Genomic DNA, 6,000 nt, shown 5'->3' on the forward strand with positions numbered 1-6,000 from the left:
CTAATACTGAATGGTCATTATCAGAGACATAGGTCTTAAATACCAGCTTCAGAAGTATATGTTCAAGATTCACAAGGTGGCAAAATTCAGAGTAGCCTTAACGAAAAGTGTGAGAGCACCACTATTGAATGATCAATCATATATAAATTTGGGAATGGAGACCATAGATGATAAGGTTTTTCAACTACAAACAGAACTTTCGTTTTCTATGGGTTTTTTCCCTCTCAAAAGGAAGAAGTTACTTTCTAAGAATAAAGTTACAACTCTGAATTATTTAATAAAGAGTTTGCACAAAATCACTAAAGTTTGTCTGCAATCTTGAGTAAATGATTCTGTAGACTCAAAACTCTTACATGCAAAAGAGTGAACTGTAATTCTACTTTGCTTTCTAGTATACCTGAAACTTTAATTTCATGATCTCAGGGGCCTAGAAACATCTGCTTACTTGTAGAAAACGACAGCTGATATCCTCACAGGCATTTTTGAGCTTCTTGTCTGCAGCATGAGTTAAATCAGAAGGTAACAGAAGACACTTTCTTAACAAAATGATTTGCATTTTCTTAATCACACGGGATGTGGCATGTCTTTCCATGTGCCTGTTTGCTGTCTGTGTGTCTTTATTGGTGAGGTGTGAGCAGTGTGCTTTAATCGTTTGCTTTTCATTTGTCACATGTTTTTGGCCTTTTCTTTTTTTGCCTTATTTGGGTTGAACTGGATATTTTAAAACATTTAACAGTCTCCATCGTATTTGTCTGCACATCTTTGTTTAAATTTTCGGCGAGCACTCTCATGCTTTGGTAAAAAGGTACATGAAAGCAAAGGGAAGGAAACATCCTTTTGATGTAAAACACTCTCATTCAGTTGTAGTCTATGCAGCTATGACTCAATTAAATGATATTAAGTGCCCCAAGCCAAGAATTATTTTATTTTTCTTCCTTTGTCTAAAATATAACTCACTTACATGGGAACCAGTTAGTCATCATTGTTACAAAAGGGCAAAGAAATACAGTCTGATTAAATGCAAATGCTCAAGACATACTGCTCAACCAGAAGAGCATCTTGTACTCTTACTAGAATTTCATCACAAGAAATATTTTTCACATTTACCACCCTTCACCAGTTTTCTTAGGTAAAAGGTGGAAGCTATTTTCATTTTCTTACAAAAATTAAAGAGCAGGAAGTTTGTCCAGGCAAATAAAATAGCAAATAAGAAAATAGGAACCAGTTCTCCTGACCCCCTGCCTAGATCCTAAGAAGCTCTCATCTGAGACTTATCTAGGATTGAGTAAGAGAGTGACAGTAACTGAATGTATCAAATGTAAGAGGCAGTTGGAATTCACCTTCTCATTCCCTCCAGAACAAATCCTTCAGCAAGTCTATGCCACAGAACTTTCAAAACACTCACCAGTTTCAGCCTTCCTTCATCTCTGCTACTTCCTCCATATTCCAGGCTTACTATCATCCTAACTTGGACCATGACAAAGACCTCCTTAGTGCCACCTTTGTCTCTCCTGCCAGGCTTCAATCCATTCTGGTCATAACAGCCAAAGTGTACCTTAAAAAAAACAAAAAGAAAGAAAGAAAGCAAGAGTCACTCTTCTGCTTCAAACCCTCCAATTGCTTCCTGTTGCACTTGGAGTAAAAGTAAACCTCAGCACAGTCTCCAAGATGCTATCTGAACTGGTTTCATGCCAACAATTCTGACTTCAGCTCCTATGAGACTTGTCATCCATAATTGCCTCATCTCTGTCTCAGAGTCATGCACACTACCACCTCAGGGCCTTTGCACTGGCCATTCCCAGAGCCTGAAAAGTTCTTACCTAAGATCTCAAAATGGCTGGCTTCTTGTCATTTTGGTTTCAGTTTAAATGCCACCTTCTCAAAGAGGACCTGCTTAACCCCCCTGTCTAAATAGGGCCAGCCATTATTTCTCTCACCACTCTGTTTTACCTTACTTTTAGTACTTGTCATTATTTAATACATTTTTAATCTATTTATCTATTCCTCACCTGTTCTCCATTAGAATCTTAGTTTCATGCAAGCAGGAAATTTGTCTGTCTTGTTTATTAATATATTCCCAACATCTGGTATAATGCTTAACACATAAAGTGGGTAGTAAGTAAAACTGATATAATTATTCTAGAGAAAGAGGCTAAATAAAAGTTGACTGAAGTGCAGAATGGTAACTTTTTGCTTATAAGAACAGAATGAATTAGGATTATTCAAGGAAATCTTGTTTAAGTAAAGTCACATGTCAGTTAAAAACACTTGATTTTACTTTGACTCATGTCCAAAGACACTGACAAAACATCCATTTGGCCAAGATGGCTGGCTGTACACTCAAATCCATGAACCATCCCCTTCCTTATCATAGGATTAACACCGGAATTTGACAGCCGAACCAGGAACTGTATTTCCCAATCCCGTTATCTACCCCAACTTAAGCCTGCAGTTTAGTGTGCCATTTTGATGAGTTATTAAGAGAGATATTAAGGCAGATGATGTGTGCCTGTTCCATGGCTGGCCCATAGAACCTTTCCATGCAGTTCTCCTCCATGCTCTTTTCCACATCCGACAGGAACAGAGTTGATGCTCAGGACAGCCGTGGGAGCCCTGCGTTAAAGATGACAGGTCTTCCACCAGCTTGAATCTAAGAGTGACCACACAGAAGAAGCCATCTGCTAAAGTTTTTACCTCCTGGTACTGTATCTTGAATAAGAAACAATTTTTCTATTGCATTTGAGCCATTATGCATATTACAGTCTACCTATTACTGCAATTAGCCAACTAAGCAATATTATCTAAATTTCAGATAAATTGAAAATGTCACAAGAGCAGGTTTGTCCTATTAAGATTCTTCTGCTTGGCTCTTGGAAAACTTAAAGCAAATGCTTTTACACCAAATCTAGGAGTTTAGAAAAGAAGCAAGGACTGCAAAGCATGAGGAGACATGTTGAGAACAAGAAGGTGAAGAGTTCAAGCAGGTAAGAACAAATACTTTCCAACTGGCCATATTCCAAAGACAAGAAAGGGACTCCTACTTCCAGCAAAAAAAAAAAAAAAGTGTATAGAAAGTTCTTCCATAGAGATGGCAATTTCTGTGATCAGGGTAAGCTCACAGTTAAGTTATAAAGGAGAAAAATTGTATGTGTTGTTGCCCTCGTGGGTTCCTCTCTTACCCTCCAGTCAATGCACAAGCCTTCTTCCCTTGGCTGTTCTCTCAAAATGATGCTGTCCTGGCAACCAGGAAGTCTAGCTTCTAGCTTGGTTCCTCCATCATTTCTCTTGAGCTAGTTACTTCACCTTGCTGGATCCAAACACCTTATTTTCTAGAAGGAGGTGGGGTAATGATGGCTGGCTGTTAGGTCGAGTATTATTTCCTTTTCTGATACAACACTGAGCAGAATGGATTAATCAATGATTCCGTGCCTTGAGCTTTGCTATTCTGGAGAAACAAATCTCCAAGAACATCCTGAGGGATCTTTGGGGTGGTGTTCTGAGCTAAAATTGAGGGTGAGCAAAGCTTACCCCTTGATGGTCTCTGAAAAAGAAAAATAGGTCCTTGGCCATAGGAATGATGTTAATTCTGCCTGAAGGAGGAAACATCACTGCCAGGCTCACTGAGGCCTTCCTGCTATGTATTGTTTCTCTTATTGTCTGGAGGAGTTGCAGGAGAGCGTCTCTGTTTTCTGGTTCCATCTTTTAAAGTCTAATTAGATTTGAAGTGTGGCCATCTGGGTCCTCCTCCAGGAGATGCTGAAGCAGCTCTGATGCTCAGAAGTCATGGCCAGAAAGTCTTCCGCATGAACAAATATCCCCATGCGCTTGTACATACACTTTTAATTATTTAAACTTCCAAAGGCTCAAGTCAAACAAGTTCTTTCCAGAGAAAGCTGACTTTGCCCTCTTTTGCCCACTCCCTCCCCTCAACCTCCACGCCTGTGCAGGAACGTCAAGGACACCACCACAAACTGGATTGACATCAAGGAGCTTCTCCATCTAAAACTGACAGAGAACCACTGACGCTGGGAAGCTTTTCTCCTGTAGAGCTGTGAATCTCTGCTCCTCTCTCGTTAATCAGAGAATTTTACTTCCTTGGGCAAAACAGAGCACAGCTGTCAGTTATCCGTGACAGAGAAATCATAATATTAGCTTCATGTATCTTCAGCACCCCTCCAACTCTTACTGAGTAATTTAGGGTGCGAACCAGGTTATTTCTGGCTCTTCGAAAAGTATTCATCTTCATGAAGAGGCAGAATAGCAGAGTGTTTAGGATCTGCGTCATGCACACCTGGACTGAAATCCTGGCTCCCTCATTAACTAACTATGGCACAATGAGCATGTTATTTCACCTATAATAGTCATATATTATCTATGAAATACACAGTAATAGTACCTTTCCAACAGGACACTGAGGAAGATGAAATGAATAGGATGTATGAAGAGCTGAACAAATAGATCAGCACACAGTAAGTGCTCAATAAATTTAAATTATTGTTCGTATTGGGAAGATGAAAAAAGCATACGCATGTGTGCACGCGCGCGTGTGTGTGTGTGTAGTTATGATAGTGTGTGAGTTCTGCCAAGACAATGGGGAGACCTGAGCTCACCTCCTCTCGCGAGCACACCAAAACCACAACCGTCTGCAGAACCACCCTCCATGAAACAGACTGGAACCTACCAGAAAATATCTACAACCAAAGATATAAAGAATAAATCACACTTGTGGTTGCCAAGGGGGAGGAGGGTGGGAAGAGAGAGACTGGGAGTTCAAAATTTGTAGAGACTGATAGGCATATGCACAATAGATAAACAAGATTCTACCGTATAGCACAGGGAAATATATACAATATCTTGCAGTAGGTCACAGAGAAAAAAAAATGTGACAATGAATATATGTATGTTCATGTATAACTGAAAAATTGTGCTCTGCACTGGAATTTGACACAACACTGTAAAATGACTATAACTCAATAAAAAAATGTTAAAAAAAAAACCCACGAGACAAGTAGGAGCAGACTTGTGATATAATCAAGCCTTGAACCCCCTGTGGGCGACCCACAACCAGAGAATACTTATACGGCAGAGGTTGCCCCACAGGAGTGAGACTTCTGAGCCCCACGTCAGGCCCCTCAGCCCGGGGGTCCGGTACCGGCACGGGGAAGACATGCTCCCAGATAATATGGCGTGGAAGGCCAGCCGGGCTTCGGGAGTCTCAGGATGAGGGGAAGTGGAGACTTCACTCTGAAAGGGCGCACACAAAACCTCCCGCGCGCCGGGACGGGGCAAAAGCAGTCACTCGCTCGGAGCCCGGGCCAGGCCTACCTGCGGGTCTCGGACACTCTCCCGGGGAGGCGGCGAGGGCAGCTGCAGCTCGCTCTGCGGACGTAGGCATTGGCCACGGTCTTCCTCCGGAGCTCCTTCTAACAGGTGGACACTGGGGCAGGCGGGCACCAGGGCGAAATCCTCCGTCTAGCTTGTTAGCTCCCACGCCATATGTGGGAGCTCCTTCCACACGTGAAGCGGGCGCGGGCAGGCGGGCGCCATTGTGTGGGCTCCTCCCTCCGGCTGTTGGCGCCAAGACCTGGCCCCGCCCACCAGCCTGCAGCCGCCAGCGCTGGGCCGCCTCAGGCCAAGCCACACACTGCGCAGCGCAGCCCCGCGCATCAGCAGGCAAGCTTTCTGAGACCATAGCCACATCCCTAGACACAGCCCTAGACACGGCCTTGCTCAGCGGAGGGCCAAGACCCAGCTCCGCCCAAAGTGGGCAAGCATAGACCCTGCCCTCCAGGAAGTCTGCACAAGCCTAGACCAGGCTCGCCCATGGTGGGCAGACCCCAGACGTTAGAAAACCACGATCCCACAGCCTGTGGACCCAGCCTGCTTACAGCGAGACAGACCCTACCCTGGGACCAGCTGGGCCCCTGCCCGTCCCATTAGCAGACCAACACAAGCTTCGAGACACCCCAGACGCCATACCAAAACTGTGTCAAGAATCGG

The 6,000-nt window shown here is 43.6% G+C and overlaps 1 long non-coding RNA gene across 1 annotated transcript in view; it reads right to left on the reverse strand.

Annotated features, from left to right (window-relative positions):
- LOC140696816 (uncharacterized) overlaps positions 1-5,538 on the reverse strand; it is a 43,957-nt gene extending 38,419 nt beyond the window's left edge. Inside the window, exons 1-2 of the long non-coding RNA XR_012073356.1 lie at positions 5,326-5,538; positions 1,406-1,555 (exon numbers count right to left, since the gene is read on the reverse strand). This is a non-coding gene — a long non-coding RNA (uncharacterized lncRNA). The remainder of the gene's footprint in view (positions 1-1,405; positions 1,556-5,325) is intronic.
- Between the last annotated feature and the right edge of the window lie 462 nt (positions 5,539-6,000).

The sequence above is a fragment of the Vicugna pacos genome, chromosome 1 (genome assembly GCF_048564905.1).
Source record: "Vicugna pacos chromosome 1, VicPac4, whole genome shotgun sequence".
NCBI lineage: Eukaryota > Metazoa > Chordata > Mammalia > Artiodactyla > Camelidae > Vicugna > Vicugna pacos.